Source organism: Rhinopithecus bieti, unplaced genomic scaffold (genome assembly GCF_001698545.2).
Source record: "Rhinopithecus bieti isolate Rb0 unplaced genomic scaffold, ASM169854v2 scaffold_31823, whole genome shotgun sequence".
In the NCBI taxonomy this organism is placed as follows: Eukaryota; Metazoa; Chordata; class Mammalia; order Primates; family Cercopithecidae; genus Rhinopithecus; species Rhinopithecus bieti.
This window is the reverse complement of record NW_016814121.1, coordinates 965,127-990,003: the sequence shown is the minus strand read 5'-3', so window position 1 is coordinate 990,003 and position 24,877 is coordinate 965,127. Positions and strand designations below refer to the sequence as shown.

At 44.9% G+C, this 24,877-nt stretch overlaps 1 long non-coding RNA gene across 3 annotated transcripts in view; it reads right to left on the bottom strand.

The window, feature by feature from the left end:
• LOC108513931 (uncharacterized) overlaps positions 1-24,877 on the bottom strand; it is a 92,134-nt gene that overhangs the window by 20,115 nt on the left and 47,142 nt on the right. For all 3 annotated transcript variants that reach the window (XR_001881055.1, XR_001881056.1, XR_001881057.1), the window contains exon 3: positions 21,499-21,606. This is a non-coding gene — a long non-coding RNA (uncharacterized LOC108513931). The remainder of the gene's footprint in view (positions 1-21,498; positions 21,607-24,877) is intronic.

Sequence of the window (24,877 nt, the reverse complement as noted above, 5' to 3'; positions counted from 1 at the left end):
GAAGGAAATCATGACTTCTTCCAAATTTGTCTGATACTATCCAGCCATGCATCTTTTACGTAGGTGTGAGCACCCTGGGGGTACGTATTTGCAGCCTCCATAAACATTTCCTTTGGAGTGTCACGGGTTCCCCTAGGCAACCTTTCGAAGGGTTCCCTGCTGCCCATGAGCAGGTGATCCATGCCTGCCTTAACTATTCTTCCATATTGGACTTGTCACCCGCTTCAAATGTAGCAAAAATAAGGCTTCCGTGAATCTCTTTATAGGTCAACGCAATTCTTCGGAATCAGGTAGTGGAAGTGAGAATTTGTGCTGAGGATAAATAGAATCAACCCCAAAGGAGGTAGAGAATGGACGTTTTTAACACTCTTCATACCTATCGCCGAATTGCTTTTGTGCACAGAGAGTTTCCCTGGGGAATGTGGTTTGAACTGTTGCTCTTTTTCATGGCAACTGGCTTGGATTTCAGTTCTAGCTCTGTCATCCCGGACAGAGTCCCCTTTCTTCTATGTCCCTCAATTTCCAAGAAGAGGGGGATGGTTTTGCAGCTACAATGTTTGTTTCTAGGCTCTTTGACTAATAAATCTGGGATCAAAAGAGTCTATGCTATTATTTTGAGGGATTATACTTGAAAACAGGATTTATTTTCAGCCTCCCTTCTCTGGTTTCCTTTTTTCAAGGTGAAACCAGGCAGGAGACGAATCTATACGGCTTGTCTCCCTCACATCCGCACACAAATCTCATTTTCTGCCAGATTTCAAATGCAACAGTTACAGAGTGGTGCCTATTACTTGAGTCAATGTGATGTCCTCACCCAGATGTCTGGTCACCATTATATATAATTTATTAATCCAACCCAGAAACAAGGCAAAGGGAAAATGAACACGGACTTGAAGTGTCTGTGGTTATGAAATCGCTTTTCAGTTTGATGTCCCTACAAGTTCATGCTCATTTTCATTTCTCGATTTCTTCCCAAATTTGTTACCCCAGTGACTGACGCTCCAATTACTATTTCCTTCTCCAGTTTGCTCCCATGCTATCCAATAAATGTCATGGCCTTTCACTGCACCGTGCATTTATTTTCCAATTACTGTGGGTAAACAGGGATGTGCAAGCAATTGAATTGAAGCTTTTAACTCATTTGATTTGGTCCCAGGCGAAATTTCAGAGATTGAGACATAAACATCAAAGCTATTCTCTACAGAAATGACAAGGGTCGGGATAAACTGCCTGAATAATCCCCCTTTTGCAAAGAGCGAAAAGATGTCTGCTGGGACATCTTTACCCCGAAGTGACTTCACGTTCCAAAAAGACATGTTTCCAGGTCTGTCCGAGTGACGCTCTCATCTGTTTCAATTCTGAGCCAGCGCCGATCAGCCTCTTTCAATCTCCATTAGCAGGTTGGAAATTTATTTAGAAAGCCGATAGGTACTATTTGGGGGATTAATGACCGCTGATTTATGAATATTGAGTAGCATTTCAATAATCGGAGGCAGAGTAATCACTTGTGGCTGCAGCCAGCTCTCCTTGCCATTACAGCCTACAGCAATCACTCAAAGCCAGTTAAATGATTCTGATTTATGACCTTAACCTTCAGGGTCCACTCCATTTGCTCTCTCGGTGTGTAAATTCTAAAAATGCAATTCCCTCCACCTCCAGAGAGCCAATTTAAGTCAACATTATGCATGAGCCGAGAATGCGGGAATTCTCAGATCTCTTATTTCACTCATTAAATTTACACCGAACATCTTGCAATTAAAATTTCATATAGATTTCTTCTTATGATTGACATTTGGCCTTGATGAAATGGGTTCAAAATTTGGACTCTCAGAAGACTTAGAAGGAGTGAGATGTGGGTCTGGGCATTGTTTGGAGAAAGATGATGATCAGGCCCTAATACGTTGATTAGCATTTTGAACAGACTCGTCGGTGAAGGGTTGGCTCTACCCCACAGTGAAAGGCATTGGGGATCCAAGCCAGGAATGAGAAGCAAACCCAATCTGCTTTGAAAACTCTGCTCATTTAGTTTGTCAATAATAAAAGAAGAAACTCGTGGACTCTTAGAGCAAGAAGGAGCCTTGCAGATCTCATAGATCAAAGCCTCTGTGTTTCAGCCATAGAATCTAGTATCTAAAAGGAAAAGGACTTCCCCAACACAGCAGAGATGTGGGTACTCACCAATCTCTTCTTCCTTCCTTACACTGCTGCCTTGCAGTTTGGCCATGTGACCAAATTCTGATTAATGAAGTATTAAAGTAATGACTGTCATATCCAGGCTAGTTCATCAAACCTTTCCACACCCAGTCCTCATTCAATTTCCCCATCCAACTGCATGGACAGTCATACGAGTGAGAAATAAATATGTTGAGGCTCGCCACTGAATTTGAGGGTTGCTCTAGCAATTAAACCACTCTAACACACCCAAGAGCATGCTGTGGGTTAGTAAGGCAGCCCTTGAGCAATACATCCAAGGGCACACAGTGTGTCAGTTGGCCCACTTTTGACACCCAAGAACACACAGTGGGTCTAATATACTCAAGGACACACAGTGGGACAGTTGACCCACTCTTGACTAATACATCTAAGGGCACACAGTGGGTCAGTTGATCCACTCTTGACTAATACACTCAAGAAGGCACAGTGGGTCAATTGGCCCACCCTTGAATAATACACTCAAGGGCACACAGTAGGTCCATTGCCCCACTCTTGACTAGTAAACCCAAGGGCACACAGAGGATTCATTGGTTTACCCTTGGCTAATACACCTAAGAGCACGCAGGAGACGAATTGGCCTGCTCTTAAATAATACATCCAAGGACATGCAACGGACCAGTTGGCCCAGACTTCACCAGCAAATCCAAGAGCACACAGAGAGTTAGTTGTCCCAGCCTTGACTAATAAACCCAGAGGCACACAATGTGTAAGTTGGTTCACCTTTTACTGACACACCCATGGGCACACAGTGGGTCACTGAAGTCAGAACTGAAGCCCAGACTTCAAGATTAGAGGCCCAGTGCCCTCTACTCCATTTGAAGTGCCTTGATTTTGGAGCATTTTTTGAGAAATCAAAGTAAAAATGTACACATCTAACTAGGTGTCAAGACTAGTCTCCCATGGCCAGGTGCAGTGGCTCACACCTGTAATCCCAGCATTTTGGGAGGCCGAGGTGGATGGATCATGAGGTCAAGAAATGAAGACCATCCTGGCCAACATGATGAAACCCCGTCTCTACTAAAAATACAAAAATTAGCTGGGCAGGGTAGCACGCATCTATAATCCCAGGCACTCGGGAGGCTGAGGCAGGAGAATCACTTGAACCGAGGCGGCAGAGGTTGTAGTGAGCTGAGATCAGGCCACTGCACTCCAGCCTGGCAACAGAGTGAGACTCCAACTCAAAAAAAAAAAAAAGACTAGTCCTGAGGTAGGATTTATAAAAGTAACTCCCCCGTCCCATGTATCTATTCAAATAGGTTATTACACACCAGCACCATTGCTTTGTTGTGTTGTGTTTTTGTTTGTTTCATTTGGGGCAGGGAACATTTTGACATAAGGAGGATAAAGAAGCTTATCCTACCTTATTTGACATAAGGAGGATAAAGAAGTGGTACAAGTTGTTTTTCTGGGTGGAGCCTGAAAGAGAAAGAGAAGAAAGATAGAAGCGCTGACATGTTGCCCATCTCTGCGGAGAATCAGAGGGACTGAACCGAGTCCCACAGCTGAAGGGGTGGAGTTGATGGAAGGCTACATGAGACTCCAGACACCCTAGACCCAGGGCAGAAAATGCAACAGAGAGCAGGCAGTGGTGTGTCAATTTTCAGGAGCAGGCTGGTGCAGAGGGGTTCTTGACAGGTAACAACTACCTGTTTCCGTAGTGTAAATACTCCCATCATAGTCAATTTCAGGCTATCCACATGATGTCATTAACCTCAGAGATGGGATGAGATGCACACAACTGACTCTGAAAAGCCAGTAGTGAGGTAATAGTCAAGACTTGACTCAGGAGGTATAGGGTTTGGATACCTGACCATATTGAGGACCACCTAAAATAGGGATGGGGTGGAAGCAGCTTTCCATAAAACGTACCCACAGAGTGCCATGTCAGTTTTCCATTGCCATGGCAACACTTAGAAGTTACTGCCCCTCTCTGTGGCAATGACCTGATGACTCAGAAGTTACCACCCTTTCCCTAGAAATGTCTGCATAATCCACCCCTTCATTTGAATGTAATTAAAAGTGGGTATACATGTGAGTGCAGCACTGCCTCTGAGCTGCTACTCCAGGTACACTGCCTATGGGGTAGCCCTGCTCTGCAAGGAGCAGTATCTCTGTTGCTGCTGTGCACCATGGCTTCAATAAAAGTTGCAGTCTAACACCACCGGCTGGCCCTTGAATTCTTTCCTGGGCAAACCCAAGGACCTTCCCAAGATAAGCCCCAATTTGGGGGCTCACCTGCTCTGCATCAGTAGAAACTAGCTCCAGCGCACCACCAAGAGAGACCATGTCTCCCCTACTATGCCACAATAACTCAGTATGGCTTCAGCATCCCGCAGATTTGAGAGGGCTCCAAAAACAGCAGAGCACAAGGAAAAACTGCAGAGCCCCATGGGAGCAGACTCACATGAAAGACACCAGCAACAGGGTTGGGAGTGGCCCCTCTCCTAGGTGATCTGTGCACAGCAGACTGCAGATGGGGAAGGAGAGATAGCATAAAACACATGGGTGCATTCTTAGGCACAGAGACCTTGTTAGAAATAGGGGCAGGCTCAATATTGCAGAGCTGGTATTTCATGGATTGGGGAGAGAAGGTAGCATGGTTTCTGCACTCCTGTAAATACATCTTCATCTTCACTGACAGGCTAGTGAGACCCAGGCCATTTCAGAAACACAAGAGAGACAGTGCTGATGGTTGGAACAAGAGAATTGCTCAGCCTAGAAGTCTCTAATATCTATACCAGATACTTGGAGGAAAAAAAAAAAAACAAAAAACAAAAAGAAATAATGCACAAAGCATATTGCTAGAAAGTATACTAGAATTTGAGTGAAAATATCCAATTCTGGTCTCAGTCCTATCACTTCACATCTCAAATTTAGTTTCTTCAACTGTAAAATAGGAATGAAACTCCCCACATTTCACAGGTTTCCTGGAAGAGTTCAATGAGCCAGAACGTGTGACTGTGCCTCTCACCCAGGAGCGATCTCTCCAACACCCAGAGAACACGGGCTGAATCTGATTCGGAACCAGAACAACAATTGCCTCTCATCTGGACTAAAGACTGGCCTAGGATGGCTCTCCTGACCTCAGAGCCAAGTTGCAGGCAGAACAGAATTTGACTTATCCACCTTCCCCTTGATTGGCCCAAACCCAACCAAAACCATCCTTTCGAGAGCATTTCACCGTTAGCCAGTCAGCTTCACCGATTCACAGCCAACTGTTATTTATCGTGTTGGTTCCAAATGCCAGGCAGCCCTGCACCGAGGACATGGGCAGAATTCAACAGGCAAAGACCCATCAGGCAGACAAACATGTTCGGAAGACTCTCCAGCACGGCAGGTGGAGCCCCGCTCCCTGGGAAGCCAGTCCTCCACCTGGCACAGGAAACTCAAGTCTATCTATCCAGGCTGTAGCAAAGCCAGCCCCAGGCAAGTCTGAAAAATAGCAATGTATTCCCATGGAGCGTTTCTTCTCAATGTCTAATGCTTCTCTCGGGATATCACCCCATCCTCCACCTCACCAAGCAAAAGTGGACATAGTCATGGAGTAGAGGAGGGTTGATATGAATAAATGTAAGACTTGGCATCCTGCACAGCACACGTCAACCATTTCTTTCATTTGCTCATTACTAAGTGAGCATTTGGTAAATGTCTGGGTCCCAAGCACAGAGCTAGAAACAGTGGATACAGGCACAGAACTAGAAACAGGGGACACAGACACAGAGCTAGGAACAGGGGTTACAGAGCTAGGAACAGGGAACACAGGCACAGAGCTAGGAACAGGGGACACAAACATAGAACTAGGAACAAGGAACACAGACACAGGGCTAGGAACGGGGGCCACAGACACAGAACTAGAAACAGGGGACACAGACACAGCACAGAGCTAGGAGCAGGGGACACAGGCACAGAGCTAGGAACAGGGGACACAGACACAGATGTAGGAACAGGGGACTCAGACACAGAGCTAGGAACAGGGGACACAAACACAGAGTTAGGAACAGAGGGCACAGACACAGAGCTAGGAACAGGGGACACAAACATAGAACTAGGAACAAGGAACACAGACACAGGGCTAGGAACGGGGTCACAGACACAGAGCTAGGAGCAGGGGCACAGGCACAGAGCTAGGAACAGGGGACACAGGACATATGAAACAAGGTCTCTGCAACTCAGTAGCTCAATTTGGGAGGAGTAGGGGGGCAAGAAAACAGGCCTTGTTTGTTTGTTTGTTTGTTTGTTTGTTTGTGTGCTTGTTTGTTTGTTTAAGACAGTCTTGCTCTGGCCCCAAGCTGGAGTACAGTGACACAATCACGGCTCACTGCAGCCTCAACCTCCTGCACTCCAGGGATCCTCCCACCTCAGCCCCCACAGTAGCTAGAACTACAGCTGTGCACCATCACACCTGGCTAGTCTTTGTTTGTTTGCTTTTGTAGAGATGGGGTCTTGCCATGCTCCCCAGGGTGATTTCAAACTCCTGGGCACAAACGATCCTCGTGTGTTGACCTCTTAAAGTGCTTGCATTACAAGACAGACCTTTAAATACATCAGAGCAATAAGACATTACAGATGCTAACACATTGTCTAGACAGAGCCTCATGAGGACCCAGAAGGGACCCAGTGGGGACAGTGGTGTTCAATTTCACCCATTAGAGCTCCCTACAAAGTGCATCCCTTAAGCGGAGCGGGTATTCATGAAGCAGCCCTGGGGAAAGGGCTCAGGGCTTGACCAATCAATGCTCGAAGGCATTGATACACGACATAGGATGGTAGTTCTGGGGAGTTGCTGGTAACAATTCAGTTAGACCGGAGTTCTGAGAGCAAAGGGAGCTTCCATGAGTGACAAGGCTGGAGAGGTAAGCACAGGACAGATTGGGGTTAGCCTCATTTTGACCCTGACTGACAGGCACCCCATATTTCTGCAACCAGCACAGCTTCCAGCCCTTCCTCTGTTTATGGACACGGCTTGAGAAACAGGAGCATCAGGAAGGAGGCAGGAAAGAGGGGGACATGCTTCTCCAGGCATAGGGTCACGCAAGGATGCTCGTCTTTGCAAATCCACTCTGTCCTTACAGGGAGAGAAGGTACAAAGTACACGTTCCAGGAGTCGATGACTCAGACCACGCAGCTGTCTGTAACATGATATGGTAACAAACATGGCTCCAGCTCCTGGATGCACCTACAGGGCAGCACTAGCTACTGGCTTGCAGGAAACAGCATAGATAATCACAGCCCTTCAGCCTCCAACAGCACTGTCTGTAAAGTCACGTTGTCAATGACATCAATCATTTTTTATTCGTCCACCAATGTTATCCACTTTGCGGGATTCAGTAGTGCCTCTGAAACGCTTCCCTGCATTGCACAGTCCTCTCCCATGCTCTAGAGAGCTGCACCTGCCATCCTCCCAATGATGGTGGGATGGGGAGAATAATAATGTTTGTTGAGACAGGGTCTCACTCTGTCATTGAGGCTGGAGTGCAGCAGCACCATCCTGGCTCACTGTAGCCTCGACTTCCTGGGCTCAAGTGATCCTCCTGCCTCAGCCTCCTAAAGTGCTGGGACTAATTACAGGCGTGAGCCACCACACCCAGTGGAAAATAATAATTAAAACGATGGTACAATTACTTTGCATTCAGGTACCCCTTTAGACTCCTGAAGCACTTTTCTGCATGCTCCTTCTGTTATTCTAGCTTCTGGGTGACCAGCTGGCACTTGCTCAAGTCGAAATCTTTGCGGTCAGAATCTTTGCAGTCAGAACCCTGGGGGTCTTCCTAGTCCACCTCTCTGTCCATTGCAGATGTATCTCTTCCCTAGTTGAGTTGAGTGCTTAGCATTTAGTATGTTACCATTTCACAGATAAGTACCACTCTAATGATAATCACAGTAATAACATCTAGTGTTAATTAGGGCACTGGGCTAAGCCTGTGAAATGAGGTCAGCATCATTGTTATTTCCCATTTTACAGAAGAGGAACCTGAGGCTGAGAGAGGCAGATTGGCCAAGGCTCACAGTGAGCAAGTTTGAAAGCAGAGACTCAACCCAGTTTTCTGGAACATTGTCTCTTAATAAATAAGCAATTGGTGATGATTGCTAAATACATCATTGCTGACTCTCAAACAGAAGCACTGCATCGCTGCCTCCCGGGTGTGGTCTCCTTATAAATAAACGCCTGGGCTGAGAGACTCTAAAGAGAACACACCAGCCCTGTGAGTGCTCTTATGCAGGGCTGAGCTAAGCCACCCAGACCATCAAGGAGAAGATTATTAAACAACTTTTTCAAAGTCCAATAACCTTCCCTCTCTGGAAGTTCTTTATGGACTCAGAGAAGGTGTGTGTGTGTGTGTTGTGTGTGACAGAGACAGAAACAGAGAAAGATACAGAGACAGAGGGAGCCCTAGAGAAATCAAGAGAAACAGAGGGCAACATCTCCAGCTACAAAATAATATTTGGGACTCACTTTTAAGAATCGCAACATACCTTCCTCAAGCAGCAAAATATTGGAGCATCTCAGAAACAATTGCGATCAGTCTCCCCATTCTAATTCTCGGGGCACATTTTATTGGGGTTACGGCTCTAACTGTATTCTAGCTGGCATCAGATCACATCATGTACAGCTACGCCAGCCTATCCGGTCGGTAGAGCAATTCAAAGCTTATTCAGAAAGGACAAGGGTTCCGCCTTGTACAACACCCTATCCATAATGCCAGGGATATAATAACTGTTTGACAAATGTTTGCTGGCCAAAAGATCACATTCCAGAAGGGATAATTTAGCATGCTGCCATTTTATATTCAAGCAAATAGGTTTGGATGTGGCATAGTTACCACTGTAACAGAAGCAAAGACAATGCATAAAAATTGACCAGAGAGATGCTTGTACACCGGTGTTCGTGGCAGCATTAGGCACAAAAGCCAAAAGGTAGAAACAACCAGCGTACCACCAATAGATGAATCAATAAACAAAACGTGGCATACCCCTACAATAGACTATGATTCAACATGTATGAGCCTTGAAAACATTATGCCAAACAAGACAAGCCAGTCACAAAAGGACAGACATTGTATAAGTTCACATAATGAACTATTTAGAAAAGGCAAATTCATAGAGACAGAAAGTAAATTAGAAGTTACCTTGGGCCGGGTGCAGTGACTCATGCCTATAATCTCAGCACTTTGGGAGGCCGAGGGGGAGCGGATCACTTGAGGCCAGGAGTTTGAAACCAGCCTGGCCAACATGGTGAAACCCCGTCTCTGTTAAAAATACAAAAATTAGCCAGGCGTGGTGGCTAGCACCTGTAGCCCCAGCTACTTGGGAGGGTGAGGTGGGAGAATCACTTGAATCCAGGAGGCAGAGGTTGCAGTGAGCAGAGAAAGCATCACTGCACTCCAGCCTGGGTGGCAGAGCAAAACTCCATCTCAAAAAAAAAAAAAAAAAAAAAAAAAAAAAAGTTACCAGAGTCTGGGATAAGGAGGAATGGGAAGTTATCCTTTTTTTCACCTCCATCTCTCAGGTTCAAGTAATTCTCCTGCCTCAGCCTCCCAAGTAGCTGGGACTATAGGCATGAGCCACCACCACCAGCTAATTTTTTGTATTTTTAGTAGAGATGGGGTTTCACCATGTTAGCCATGCTGGTCTCAAACTCTTGACCTCAGGCGATCTGCCTCCCTCGGCCTCCCGAGGGGCTGGAATTACAGGCATGAGCCATGGCACCTGGCCTGGAAAGTTATCCTTAATGCATATGAGTTTCTGTTTGGAGCGATTAAAAGATTTCAAAACCAGGTAACGGTGATAGTCAGAGAATGAGAGGAGAGAGAGAATCAAGAAAAATAGCGAATGGGTACTAGGCTTAATACCCCAATAAAATAATCTGTACAGCAAGACCCCATGACAAGTTTACCTATATAACAAACCTACGCCTGTACCCCTGAACTTAATAAAACTTAAATTAAAAAAAGAATAGTGATAGTTACAATGGTGATTGTAATAAATGCCACTAAATTTTACACTTTCAAATAGTTAATAGGATTTTATCGTAATCTTTTCTGCATCTGTTGAAATAATCACATGATTTTTGTTCTTAATTCTGTTTATGTGGTGAATCACATTTGTTGATTTCTGTATTTTGAACTATGCTTGCATCCCAGCAATAAGGCCTAACTGACTTGTGATGAGTTAACTTTTTGATATGCCCATCAACAGTGGATTGGATAAAAAAGATATATATATTCTATAACACCTTCTAGATAGGATGGTTATAGCATAGAGTATAGTCATTACTGTACCTGTATAAATATTTATATCTATTATCATATATATTCTTATATCTATATATGTATATTTCTTCTGCACGTATATATGCTATATTATCGATATATAGGAATACCCATCTACTAGATTTGTATACTAGGCGGATAGATAGACACTTTTATATATTTGTATCTACCAGTTATATCTACGACTGAGTTGAGGAAATGATATAGTAAATATATTTATAGATATATATCAATATATAATCTATATAGATATAAAATATATAAGAATATTTATATATCTAAATATAATGCCACTCATGACTATAGACCGCAATCTATATATAGACCAATAGAACAGTCATTCAGACAGATATAGATTATATATTTATAACCCAGATTTATTACATCACGTCTATTGATATAAAAATTAATATATATCTTTATATTATAAGGATATATATATTCTTTAATATATATATGTTTAATATACATATAAATATATAAAAATATATAATATATCTTTACATATAGATATATATTTAATATATAATATACATATAAATATATATATTTGGCAATATACAAATATATATTTATATATTTCTAAATATATACAGTGAGATACTATGTAGCCATGAAAAAGACCAAAATCATGTTCTTCGCAGCAGCATAGATGCAGCTGGAGGCCACCATCCTAACCGAATTAATGCAGAAACAGAAAACCAAACACAATATGTTCTTACTTGTAAGTGAAAGCTAAACATTGGGTACACAAGGACATAAAGATGGGAGCAAGAGACACTAGGGAATACAAGAGTAGGGAGAGAAATGAGGGAGTAACTATTGAAAAACTACCTATTGGGTACTATGTTCACTTCCTGGATGATGCGTTCAATCATACTTTAAACCTCAGCATCACACAATATGCCTTTGTAACAAACCTGCACATGTACTTGCAGAATCTAAAAGTTGAAAACAAATAAACACAATAAAATAAAATATGTTGCTTTATTTTTCCATACTATAAATAAATAAAAATATAAACATTAAAATAATTCATGAATAGGGCAAATGTTATTTGCACACACAGACACACACACACATATACACACACACATATGTATAAATCACCCAAAGAAAAGGCCAAAAAGGCCGGGCACGGTGGCTCAAGCCTGTAATCCCAGCACTTTGGGAAGCAGAGACGGGCGGATCACAAGGTCAGGAGATCGAGACCATCCTGGCAAACACGGTGAAACCCCGTCTCTACTAAAAAAAAAAAAATACAAAAAACTAGCCGGGCAAGGTGGCAGGCGCCTGTAGTCCCAGCTACTGGGGAGGCTGAGGCAGGAGAATGGTGTGAACCTGGGAGGCGGAGCTTGCAGTGAGCCCAGATCGTGCCACTGCACTCCAGCCTGGGCGACAGAGCAAGACTCCGTCTCAAAAAAAAAAAAAAAGAAAAGGCCAAAAAAAGTAGTCAGGGATTGATTGATGGATGACATTGGCAGTTGTAGCATCTAAGTGCTGAGCATTTAGAAGAAAGGCAAAAGTAAAAAAGTGGACAAGCGTTCGTTCATTTCAGGGCATCAGAGAGGGCTTCTGTGAAGAGGTGATAACTGAATGTGCTGTCAAAAGCATTCGTTTGTGCAAACAAGTAGTCATTCCAAGAGCAGAAAAAGCACATGAAAAGTGTTGCCTCTTTCAATTCTTGGCAGAACCAAATGAGATCTATCACCCGCACAGAGGCATCTCCCTCTCTGGGTCCCAGGAGAAGAGCCATCCACACCCACAAGGGAATCTTCTGATTCCCTTGAGTGGGTGGTAAGAGGGGAGAGACCTCTTATCACCCAATCAGAATCTGCAAGATTCAGCTCAACTCCTCCACCATGAAGCCTCTCCATGTTCCCAGCCAACATGGACTCTCCCTGCTCTGAATTCCGTTGTGCTCTCAAGCTGTTCCACACATCCTAAGAACTTAATTACACACGGCTTTGTATTGCTTCCTAATTCAGGGTCCCCAAAGCCATTCTGTGGTTTACTAATCCCCTGAAATTCTCTGTGAACAAGAGTTTCCATGGTCAAATAATTCTGGGAAATGTAGTCAACAATATCTGCCTTTTGAACATCACAATGCATGTGAGCTCATTAAAGACTCTGAGAAGCCCAGCAATTTTTCATTTTGTTTTGCCCAGTATGCTCTGCAAAATCCTTTGTCCTTGTCCCCACGACTCTGTTTTTTCTATTATTATTATTATCACCAGTTAATATCTTGCAATACTCATGTACTCCTGCTCCTTAGGGAGGGAAATGCTGACCTAATAGATTTCCAGACCAAAGCCTTGTCTCCCCCAGAAGAATGTAGGCTCGTGGAGGGTAGGGTATGCATTTGCAATTTCTTTTATGCCATCCCCTCACAGTGCCAAGCGCAGCACCTGATTACGCATCCTAATGGATCCTGTTGCCTTGACGACCAGCTCGGAGTTGCTATTTCAGGACTTTCTCTCCATCTTTGGAGCCCCAGGAAAGCGGCAAATGCCATAAGGCATTAGTCTGAGTGTGCTGCATTTTCAGCAAAGTGGCGTTAATAATGTCCTGTGCATCTCATCAGCCAGGGCTCTGCAAGACAGGCAGTACACAAGGCTGCCAGTGACATATCACCGAAGCCACCTCCTCAAGCCCCCACTGCTCACAGTAACGCTCAATTCTTGTTGTTTTGTTTTTTTTTTTTTTTTTTTTAATTTTCCAGCTAATTTGGTAGGTGGGAAGTGGCACTGCATTGTTTACAGCCCCTCGTTCTTGGAAGTAATATGACCCCTCCAGTGAAAACCTCCCACCTGGGTAGCCCCATCTGTTTCTGTCACCGTGAACAGTTCCTCTGTGCTTGTGGAGCACTTTATGGGGACGTCAAAGCCCAGGGTTAGTCTCTGTGCCTCTAATCATAAGAAGAGCACAATTGCTACCTGGTCCCAGGGAAGAGAAGCACAGACGAGGCTTCCTCCCTCCTCAGCTAAGTGCCAGTGGCAGCTCCCAGTACCAGGAATCCCCATCTGTCTCCCTTCTGGTCTGTCATGAGCCCACGGGCCCTGCCTGGGATTGAGAGAGGCCCAAAGCTCTTCCCTAATAGCACCAATCTGCCAACAAAGCTGAAAGAGACAGACTTGGCCTATGAGTGAAGCAGGGATCTATGGGCTGGTTGAGCTGAAACAGAGGAAGAGTTACACTGGACAGATAGCAGTGTCTGTGACTGATTTCCATCATGGGTTGTGTTTACTTCTTCAGTGACCTTCCTCATGTCTAGTTCACTGTTGGTGCCACTGTGTACACTTGTTCTAGTTAACTGTTGTTCCATAACAAATTATCCCAAAACAGAGAGGCTTTAAACAACAATCATTTGCTTTGCTCACGAATGTTCAATGTGGGCAGGGCTCGGAGGGGATGGCTCATCTTAGTTCCAGGAAGCATAAGGTGAAGCAGCTCCACTGGGGCTGGAGGATTCAAGATGGTGCACTCACTTAGCTGGCAAGATGGTGCTGGTTGTTGGCTGGTATCTCAGCTAGGGCATTCATCTGAGGGCCTTGGTTCCTTTCCACATGGGCCTCACAGCTTCCTCATAGCATGGTGGCTGCTTGAGCTTCCTCATAGCATGGCGGCTCAGGACAGTCCACGTATTCCAAGAGCAAGGAATGAAAACTGCTATTCTCTTAAGACCTGGGCCTGAAAACTGGCACAGCATCATGTGCACATATTCTGTTGTTCAACCAATCACAGAGCCTTCCCAGATACAACGGGAGGTGTCACAGACCCCAACTCTAAACAGGAAGAGTTTCAAAGAATTGTTGTCATCTCTAATTTACTTCAGTGCTTGACACTGTCAGGTGACTTATAACAAACTCTTGCTTTGGTCCATGTGAGCTAGTACAAACCAAAGCTGTGTTGTTGGTTCTTAGCACAAATCTCCACCTGTCAGCAGGCAAGAAGGAAGGAAGGAAGGGAAGGAAGGAAGGAAGGAAGGAAAAGGGAGGGAGGGAGGGAGGGGAGGTGAGAGGAGGGAGGAGAGGTAGGGAGGGAAGGAGGAGATATCACCAAAAGTCGCCGTTAAAGTCAACACTTGTCCCTGTCTCTGGGGATGCCCCCTAATCTATCCGACTGCCCAAGCCAGGGTCCTTAACTCCTCCCTCTCCATCAACCCCACATCTCACTAGGTACCAAGTCCAGCCAATGCTACTTCCTCTCTCTAGAATTGTAACTGCCCAATGAGTTCACCTTGCTTGCTGCCTAGAAAGAGCAAGCAGAGGAATCGCTGAGGAATTGCTAGGCACGCTGGCTCACACCTGTAAGCCCAGCACTTTGGGAGGCCGAGGTGGGTGGATCACGAGGTCAGGAGATCGAGACCATCCTGGCTAACATGGTGAAATCCCGTCTCTACTAAAATACAAAAAATTAGCCGGGCGTGGTGGCGGGCTCCTGTAGTCCCAGCCACTCGGGAGGCTGAGGCAGGAGAATGGCGTGAACCTGGGAAGTGGAGCTTGCAGTGAGCCAAGATCGTGCCACTGCACTCCAGCCTGGGCAACAGAACAAAACTCCATTTCAGGAAAAAAAAAAAAGACACAGGAATTGCAATAGAGAAAGAGCAATTTACACAGAGTTGGCTGTGCAGGAGATCAGAGTTTTATCATTACTCAAATCAGTCTCCCTGAGCATTCAGGAATCAGAGATTTTAAAGATAATTTGGCAGGTAGGGGCTTGGGAAGTGAGGAGTGCTGATTGGTCAGGTTGGAAATGGAATCACACTGGGTTGAAGTGAGTTTTTCTTGCTGTCTTCTGTTCCTGGGTGAGATGGCAGAACTGGTTGAGCCAGATTATTTGTCTGGGTGGTGTCAGCTGATCCACCCAGCACAGAGTCTGTACAATATCTCAGGCACCGAGGTTTTACGATAGTGATGTTGTCCCCAGGAGCAATTTGGGGAGGTTCAGACTCTGCATAGCCCCTAAATGGTCATTTCTAATCTTGTAGCTAATTTGTTAGTCCTGCAAAGGCAGACTAGTCCCTAGGCAAGAAGGGGGTCTTTTCAGGAAAGGGCTATTATCAACTTTGTTTCAGAGTCAAATCATGAACTGAACTACTTCCGAAAGCTAGTTCAGCCTACACCCAGGAACGAACAAGGACAGTTTAAAGGTTAGAACCAAGATGGAGTCGGTTAGGCCTGATCTCTTTCACTGTCAAAACTTTTCGGTTATAATTTTACAAAGGCGGTTTCAGAATCAGACCTCTAGATTCCATCTCCACGGCCACCCCCTTTGTTCTCAAGTCTTGTCATCTTTGGAGCCAAGTTCCTCTAAAAACCCTCACAGGGTTCCCTCTCCACCATTGCCAGCTACCTCTTGCTAAAAGACCAATATGATCATCCCATTCCCAACTTAAATCCATCAACAGCTCTGTTACAGGAAAGGGGTCCCAACCCAGACCCAAAGAGAGGGTTCTTGGATCTCACGCAAGAGAGAATTCAGGATGAGTCCATGGAGTAAAGTGAAAGCAAGTTTATTAGGAAAGTAAAGAAATAAAAGAATAGCTACTCCACAGATAGAGCAGCTCCAAGGGCTGCTGGTGCCCCTTTTTTATGGTTATTTTTAAATTATATGCTAAATAAGGGGTAGATTATACATGCCTCCCGTTTTTAGACCATATAGGGTCACTTCCTGACGTTGCCATGGCATTTGTAAACTGTCATGGCGCTGCTGGGAGCGTAGCAGTGAGGACAACCAGGGGTCTCTCTCATCGCCATCTTGGTTTTGGTGGGTTTTGCCCAACTTCTGTACTGCAACCTGCTTTATCAGCAAGGTCTTTATGACCTCTATATTGTGTCGACTTCCTATCTCACCCTGTGACTAAGAATGCTTTAACCATCGGGAATGTAGCCCAGTAGGTCTCAGCTCATTTTAGCTCCTATTTAAGATGGAGTTGCTCTGGTTCAAACGCCTCTGACAGCTCCATGTCAGATTTAGGGAAAAATTCCAAAATCTCCATGGCCTGGACCTTGACCTCTCCATGGCCTGGACCTCTAGCCTCCTGATCCCCTCACTAATTGCTCAGTGTGTCCACCCCGCCTTTGCTCTTGCAGTGGCTTTTACCAGAAATGTCTTCCTCCATCTCCTCCAACTCCTCTCCCCTTGCCTCCTCCTGCTTTATTGTTAATCACTTTCTCAGACTTGTAACAAAAAGAGTAGCTCCTCCAGAAAGGCTTCCAGGCTGCCTGCATTTCCTCTATCCTGGCTCAGTTATGCTGAGTGACCATCTGCTTAGGTATACATCTCCCAAGGGAGACTGAGTCCCTGAGAGCAGAAACTACCCATTGCGTATTATTGCACTCACAGATGTTCAGTGAAGGTCAGAAGTATGCATGAAGGGATACAGGAACACAAGAAATCACATGCAATCCTGCAATGCAGTGGGGACCTTGCCATGAAGACTCATCAACCTGTATTAAACTGCCTTAGCCAACATTACAATAGCAAGAAAATTGTGGCAGTGAAAGAGATCTGATTTAACACACTCCCATCTTGGCTTTCCCTTAATTATTTTTGGGCTTTTAGGCCTAGCTGACTTTGAAAGACATTTAGGTTGAAGTTTAAATGGTAATAGGCCTTCCCTCAAACTCAATTGCCTCTGTAAAGCTAATGAAAAGCTGCCAGGCTAGGGGGAGAAGAGGAGCCCAAATTCTGCTAAGACGTAGACATAGGTTGCCAAACTTTTCCTGCAGACAACACCACTATTGTAGATTGGCCTTTTGAGATACCTTTTGAGGTTTTTTGCACGTCTGACACTATGGCTCCACTTGGAATAAAGGACTCCCATGGCTCCACAGGGGAGCAACTCAGCTCAAAAGACAGTTTCAACCCCCTATGGTTTCATCTCCACCCCAACCAATCAGCAGAAAGCACCTATTTCCTAGCTACCCCCACTCCTTCTCCAAACTGCCTTTGCAAAACCTCTAATTATGAGCCTTCAGGGAGATTGATTTGAGCAGTAACCAGTCTCTCATGTGGTGTGACTGGCCTTCTGTCAATCAAACTTTCTTTACTGTAATGTCATGGTCTTTACTTGTGCAGCAGGCAGGAAGAACCCAGCAGACAGTTACATGTAGAGGTAAAGTTGCTAATGCCTCCTCCAATCCCAGTAACCTTGTGAAGATTCTCCCTTGTTTTTAGCTCTTGTCTCATTGTTATTTCTCCTGGCCACTATTATGGGCCGGGAAGGGACGGAGAGGAAAACACAGCAGAAAGTGTCAGTCACTCCTCTCCTCTGGAGACATTTGCTGCAAAATGGCATTATCACTCCCAGTTTGAGCTTGTTTGCCTTAGTTCAGCATGTCTAGGGGCAGTAGCCTTGAAGGGAAGCCCAAGAGGCAGATAAATACAAGTCCTTCTTCCCAGAGATGCTCTAAACAAAAGCATCTCTCTCCCTTTCAATCTCTCTCTCTCTTTCTCTTTTTCCTCCTCTCTACTCCAAATGGGAACCAAGAATTCCCTTCTGGTCTCTCTCCGGCCCTATTAGAGGCAGGAAGCCCACATTTATTTTGCACTTCCATGAACAGGCACCCAAATAGGCATTGTCCGTACCCTGAGTCATTTTTTTGTAAGACAGGGTATCACTTTGTCACCCAAGCTAGAGTGCAGTAGAATGATCATAATCATTGCAGCCTCCAGCTCCTGGGCTTAAGGGATTCTCCCACCTCAGCTTCCCAGGTAGCTGTGACTACAGGCATGCACTACCATTCTGGGTTAATTTATCTTTTTAGATATGGAGTCTTGCTATGTTGCTCAGGATGGTCTCAAACTCCTAGCCTCAAACAATCCTACTGTCTCAGCTGCCTTCACAGGATTCTTAAGAAGCAGGGATCCTGCTTTGAGAGTTGAGCTGAGTTTCAGATAGATTGTATTATCTTGTTCAAAGTCACAAGGTTACAGGGTGGCAGGCCAGGCCCAGAAGCCCAAGTTAATCTACTTCTCAAGCCTACACTCTGCATTTCACCTCCTAAGTCATACCTCATGTAACTGAACCATCTCACGCTTTTTCAACCTCTGAGTTCACTGAAGTCACTTTAATTTTTTTTTTCTTTTTGTTTGAGATTGAGTTTCGTTCTTTCACCTAGGCTGGAGTGTAGTGGTGCAATCTTGCTCACTGCAACCTCTGCCTTTTGGTTTCAAGCAATTCTCCTGCCTCAGCCTCCCGAGCAGCTAGGATTACAGGTGCCTGCCATCACGCCTGGCTAATTTTTGTATTTTTAGTAGAGACAGGGTTTCACCATGTTGACCAGGCTGGTCTCGAACTCCCGACCTCGTGACCTGCCTGCATCAGCCTCCCAAAGTTCTGGGATTACAGACGTGAGCCACCATGCCTGGCCCAGACACTTTAACATTAATGCCAAAACACTACTTCTCCTAATCTCTGCTGGCTTTCATGGTATCCCAGAACTGACCTCCTAACAATCTTTCCAAAATAAGTCTGAAGTTTCCCATGGGACTGGGGGGTGTTAGAAGCAGATTACCACCAGCATCCAAAACATGATGCTGCCACACCCAACTGTTTAAACATGGTGCCATCATTCTACAGGCCAACGTGGACCTCTGGACAATCTTTGACATCTGGGAGGCTTGGGTCATGGGCAGGGGAGGCTGAAGTAAGTCAGACAGGTATTTGAATTCCAATTCCAGCTGTTCTCAGGTGCAAATCACAGAGATTAATTGAGCCTTAGCTTCCTCTTCTACACAAGGGTTGTGACAGAGGTGTTCTAACCAGAGTGACTCCGTCTTGAGTGAGGGCTACGAACATGAGGCTGGGACCTGCTGGGCTGCATTCCCAGAAAGTCAGGCATTCCTAGCCTCTAGATGTTTATGGTTAAGGGAGCAAATTAATAATGTTTACTAAACAGACCCAGACTTGGGAGTGCCCAGATATCCTGATATCTGGAAAACAAAAGCATTTCCTAATTTTGCTTTATTATTAATATTAATTCTTGAAAAATATAGTAATTAAGAAAATTTAGCCTTTATCACAAACCCTGGTAGCAGAGAATATCTCCCCATACATACGAGTATTGTACCTAGGGTGGACGCGTTCCTCCTCTTACTTTCAGGAACACCCTACTCTGTCTATGGAGTAACTGTATTTTCACCACTTTACTTTCTTAATAAACTTGCTTTTACTTTGCACCGCAGACTTACTCAGAATTCTTTCTTGTGCGAGATCCAAGAACCCTATCTTGAGGTCTGGATTGGGACTTCTTTACTGTAACAGTTGGGTATGGGAGCAATAATAACACCTCCTTCTAGTTTTCAAAAGACTAGTGCTGTGCCTAGAATATGGTACAGACTAAGTAAATAAGAACCCTTATTTTAATTATTATTACCTTCATTGTTTCTATTAAATTACAGGAAAACAGGCAGAGGTACTAAGGCTGTTTTTAATATATAAAGTAATCGGCCGAGATGTGACAATGCTGTGTATATGGCTGTGGTTTGAGTGCATTTCTCCAAAATTCATGTGTTGGAAAGTTGGTCACCAACACAGCAGTGTTGAGAGATAGGACCTTTGGCAGGTGAATAGGCCATGCATAAGGACAGAACTCTCATGAATAGATTAATGCATTCTTGAATTAAGAAATTAATAGGTTGGCCGGGCGCGGTGGCTCAAGCCTGTAATCCCAGCACTTTGGGAGGCCGAGATGGGCGGATCACGAGGTCAGGAGATCAAGACCATCCTGGCTAACATGGTGAAACCCCGTCTCTACTAAAATACAAAAAACTAGCCGGGCGACCTGGCGGGCGCCTGTAGTCCCAGCTACTCGGGAGGCTGAGGCAGGAGAATGGCGTGAACCTGGGAGGCAGAGGTTGCAGTGAGCTGAGATCCGGCCACTGCACTCCAGCCTGGGCGACAGAGCGAGACTCCGTCTCAAAAAAAAAAAAAAAAAAGAAATTAATAGGTTAATGGGTTATCAAAAGAGTTACTTGTCACAAGAGCAGGTTTATTATAAAAGCCACTTTAGTCCTCTTTCATGAGCCCCCTAACCTTGTGATGCCTTGTGCTGCTTTGGAACTCGGCAGAGTTCACACCAGCAAGAAGGTTCTCACAAGATGAAGTCACTCATCCTTGGACTTCCCAGTCCCCAGAACTGTAAGAAATAAATTTCTGGCTGGGTATGATGGCTCATCCTTTAAACACGGTGCCATCATTCTACAAGCCAACATGGACCTCTGGACAGTATTCCAAATCTGGGGGGCTTGGGTGGTGGGCAGGAGAGGTTGAAGTAATTCAGACAGGTATTTGAATTCCAATTCCAGCTGTTCTCAGGGGCAAATCACAGAGGCTCACTGTAATCCCAGTGCTTTGGGAGTCTGAGTTAGGAGGATCACTTGAGGTGGGAGTTCCAGACCAGTCTGGGAAACATAGTGAGACCTCATCACTACAAAAAAGTTAAAAAAAAAAAAAAAAAATAGCCAGATGTAGTGGCATATATCTGTACTCCCAACTACTTGGGAGGCTGAGGCAGGAGGATTGCTTGAGCCCAGAAGTTCAAGGGTGGAGAAAGCTATGATCACACCACTGCACTCTAGCCTGGGCAACAGAGAAAGACTGTATCTCAAAGAAAATGGAAGAAATAAATTTATTTTCTTCATAAATTAGCCAATCTCAGGTGTTTAGTAATAGCAACAGAAAACAGACTAAGACAGATATCAAGCCATTACCAAACTATCCTGCATTGATCAAGTGCCCCTTGTTAAAACAGCATTTTTCAGAATCAGGCAGAAGCAGGAGGGGGTGGCTCACTGGTCAGTTAGGATGTGTAAATACATTGAGCTGTTCCCACTGCTCACTTTGCTGAAATTCAGTGTCTGAAAGTGTAGGTATAAGTTGCTGGCATTGCAGCTGTACTCAGTCCTTCCAAGTCTGTAGTGATGACCTCCAGATTTGATAACCACCAATTTCGAGCTCATCCCTGCCTTGGACTTCTCTCTAATACAGCCAATAACCACAACTCACAGTTCTGATTCTTCCTTCCTTTGGGAACCTTCTATTGATCGCCCTTCTTTGCTTATGCCAGTCTCTCCTCTGCTTCCAGTATCCCCGTTCTCCATGGATCTAATTCACCTGAGGAACATAAAACATTAAGAATATCCCTAATATGAACTGAATCAGAGTCTCATTAGATGGACTCCAGGATCTGGTCTCAAGAAGCCCTCCTTAGCCTACCAAAGTTTAGGGGCCACATTTATAAACCCAGTCCATCTTTTAAGAACCAGTTGAAGTCTCACCTCCTTCAGGAAGCCCTCCCTGATTGCAGCGGGCTGTCTCTTTTTTGCATCAGAGAACAGGCAGTTGTATTAGTCTATTCTCACATTGCTATAAAAAGCTACCTGGAACTGGGTAATTTTTTTTGTTGTTGGGGGGGACAGAGTCTGGCTGTATCACCCAAAAGCTGGAGACCAATGGCATGATCTCAGCTCACTAAAACCTCTGCCTCCTGGGTTCAAGCAATTCTGCTGCCTCAGCCTCCCCAGTAGCTGAGACTACAGGTGCGTGCCACCATGCCCAGCTAATTTTTGTATTTTCACCATTTTGTTTCACCATTTTGGCCAGGATGGTTTAGATCTCTTGACCTCATGATCCGCCTGCCTCAGCCTCCCAAAGTGCTGGGATTACAGGAGTGAGCCACCAGGCCCGGCCAAAACTGGGTAATTTATAAAGAAAAGAGATTTAATTGACTCACAGTTCCACAGGACATACAGGAAGCATGGCTGAGGAGGCCTTAGGAAACTTTTAATCACGGCATAAGGCAAAGAGAAAGCAGACATGTCTTACATGGCTGGAGCAGGAGGAAGAGACAGCAAAAGTTGTTGGGGGGTGTTACACACTTTTAAACAACCACATTGCATGAGAACTCACTGTCACAAGAACAGCAAGGGGGAAATTCTCTCCCATGAGTCTATCAGCCCCCACCAGGCCCCTCGTCCAACACTGGGGATTATGACTGGGCATGAGATTTGGGCAGCAACACAAATCCAAACCATATCAGTAGTCATAGCATGAAACAGTGCCATAATCGTTACTTATGTCTGCCATGAGAGAAGAAATAGGGGAATAATGTCTCCCACACCACGCATCTGTTATTCCTGGACTAGGTGATCACTATGGATCTTTCAGGGGTGGGTGTGTGTGTGTGTGTGACAGAGAGGGAGAGAAAGAACACTACTTTATCTTCCCTATTAAATACAGCCTGAACCCTGCCTCAAAATATTTCAGCTGCCATCTATCATTGGAGCCTTATTTCTTCTTATCTTACAAACTTTTGGTCCTCTTGAATCCTAGACTACAATACGAAAATCCTCAATAGGTATCACAATCTGACCTTTTCTCAGTTAATGCCAAATATACCCAGTTGAGTGAGGGCCTCTCAACTCATTAGCACATTGCTATGGACTGAATTATCTCCCCGCCACCCCCAAAAATTCCAATGCTGAAGCTCAAACCCCCAATGTGACTGTGTATGGAGATGAGGCTTGTAGGGGGTAATTAAGGTTAAGTGAGGTCATAAGGGCACAATCCTAATCCTACAGGGTTGGTGATTTTATTAAAACAAAAAGAGAGAGCTCGTTATCCCTTCTCTCTCTCTCTCTCCCCACTAGGTAAAGACATAGCAAGAAGGCAGCTGTTGGCAAGCCAGGAAAAGAGTCCTCACAAGAACCTAACCATACTGAGAAACCTCAACTGTCTTCCAGTCTCCAGAATTGACAAAAAAAAAAAAAAAAAAAATGACTTTCTATTGTATAAGCCACTCTGTTTATGGTATATTTTATGGCAGTCTGAACTGCCATAAAATAGGTTTATACATTATAAACATCTTTTTTTCCATTGGTATTACAACTCCTCTGTCAAGACCCCTTCTTTCCCTGGGTTGTAGGCTGCTCTTTTCACATAATGTCATTTAATTTTATAATTTTTGATTCTGCTTCATATAATAAAACAATCTTATTCATGTTTTTAAGGTGGTCCTATTTGTTTTACAACTTTAACCTTGTATTTGATGCTAAACTCTTTCTCTCCCCTCTTGGTGCCAGCTGGACTGGAGACTCAAGAGCTTTGGGGTGGCAGGGGTTCTGTTCTCTCAGATGGGCCACCATCTAGCCTCTTGCTGCTGGGGTTTTCTTGTCCTTAGGTGGCCCCAGGGGATATTGGTATCACCATGACATCTTACCCTTGACTATGGGGGAATCTCATCCCTGCCAGGCCAAATGGCAAGACTGCCACCACCCTCTACACCCCTCCTCCGGGTGCTCCCTGCTCTTCTGCTTTCTTGACTTCCTCTCTCTCCTTGTCCCATAACACCAGGAGGCTTTACCAGTCAGCAGCTGGGCAGGTAAGAGATAGGTTCTAGGCTCTGCCTGAATGGTGGGAGGTAGTTCATACACCCAAACCACACAACAAGGGAGATCAAGGGCAAGCCCATGGGAAAGTGACTGCCCCTTCCCCCAAAACTTTCTGTTCTCCCAAAAGACTCCATCCTCATGGCAATGGCTGGGGCCTTCACAGGGTTGGGAGGCCAGAGGCTCTGCAGGAGGCCAGTACCCTGCCCCACTCAACTCCCAAATCAGAGTGTCTCTGGGTCTTCTGGCTAGAGTGGCCTTGAGTATGTGTATTAAAGAAACTTAAATTTGGCTGGGCACAGTGGGTCTTACCTGCAATCCAAAAACCTTGGGAAGCCAAGGCTGGAGGATCACTTGAGGCCAAGAATTCAAGATCAGCCTGGGCAACATAGCGAGACCTCATCTCTAGTAAAAAAATAAAATAAAATTAGCTGGGCATGGTGCCATGAGACTGTAGTCCCAGCTACTCAGGAGGCTGAGGCAGTGGGATCACTTGAGCCCGGAAGACCAAGTCTGAGGTGAGTTATGCTCTCACCACTGCATTCCAGCCTGTGCAATACAGCAAGACCTTGTCTCAAAAAATAAGTAAAGCCAAAAACCTTGCAAGAAAATCTAGAAGACCACATGTACAATTTGGGAGTTAACCTAGACTGGAAACCCAAAAGCTGCAAAATAAAGACATACATATTTAACTATGTAAAACTTAGAACTTAAATGTGCAAGAAGAACCATAAATTAAGTTGAGACAATAGATCTGGAAGGAGCACTTTCCCAGGCCGGGCGCGGTGGCTCAAGCCTGTAATCCCAGCACTTTGGGAGGCCGAGACGGGCGGATCACGAGCTCAGGAGATCGAGACCATCCTGGCTAACACGGTGAAACCCTGTATCTACTAAAAAAAAATACAAAAAATTAGCCGGGCGAGATGGCGGGCGCCTGTAGTCCCAGCTACTCGGGAGGCTGAGGTGAGAGAATGGTGTAAACCCGGGAGGTGGAGCTT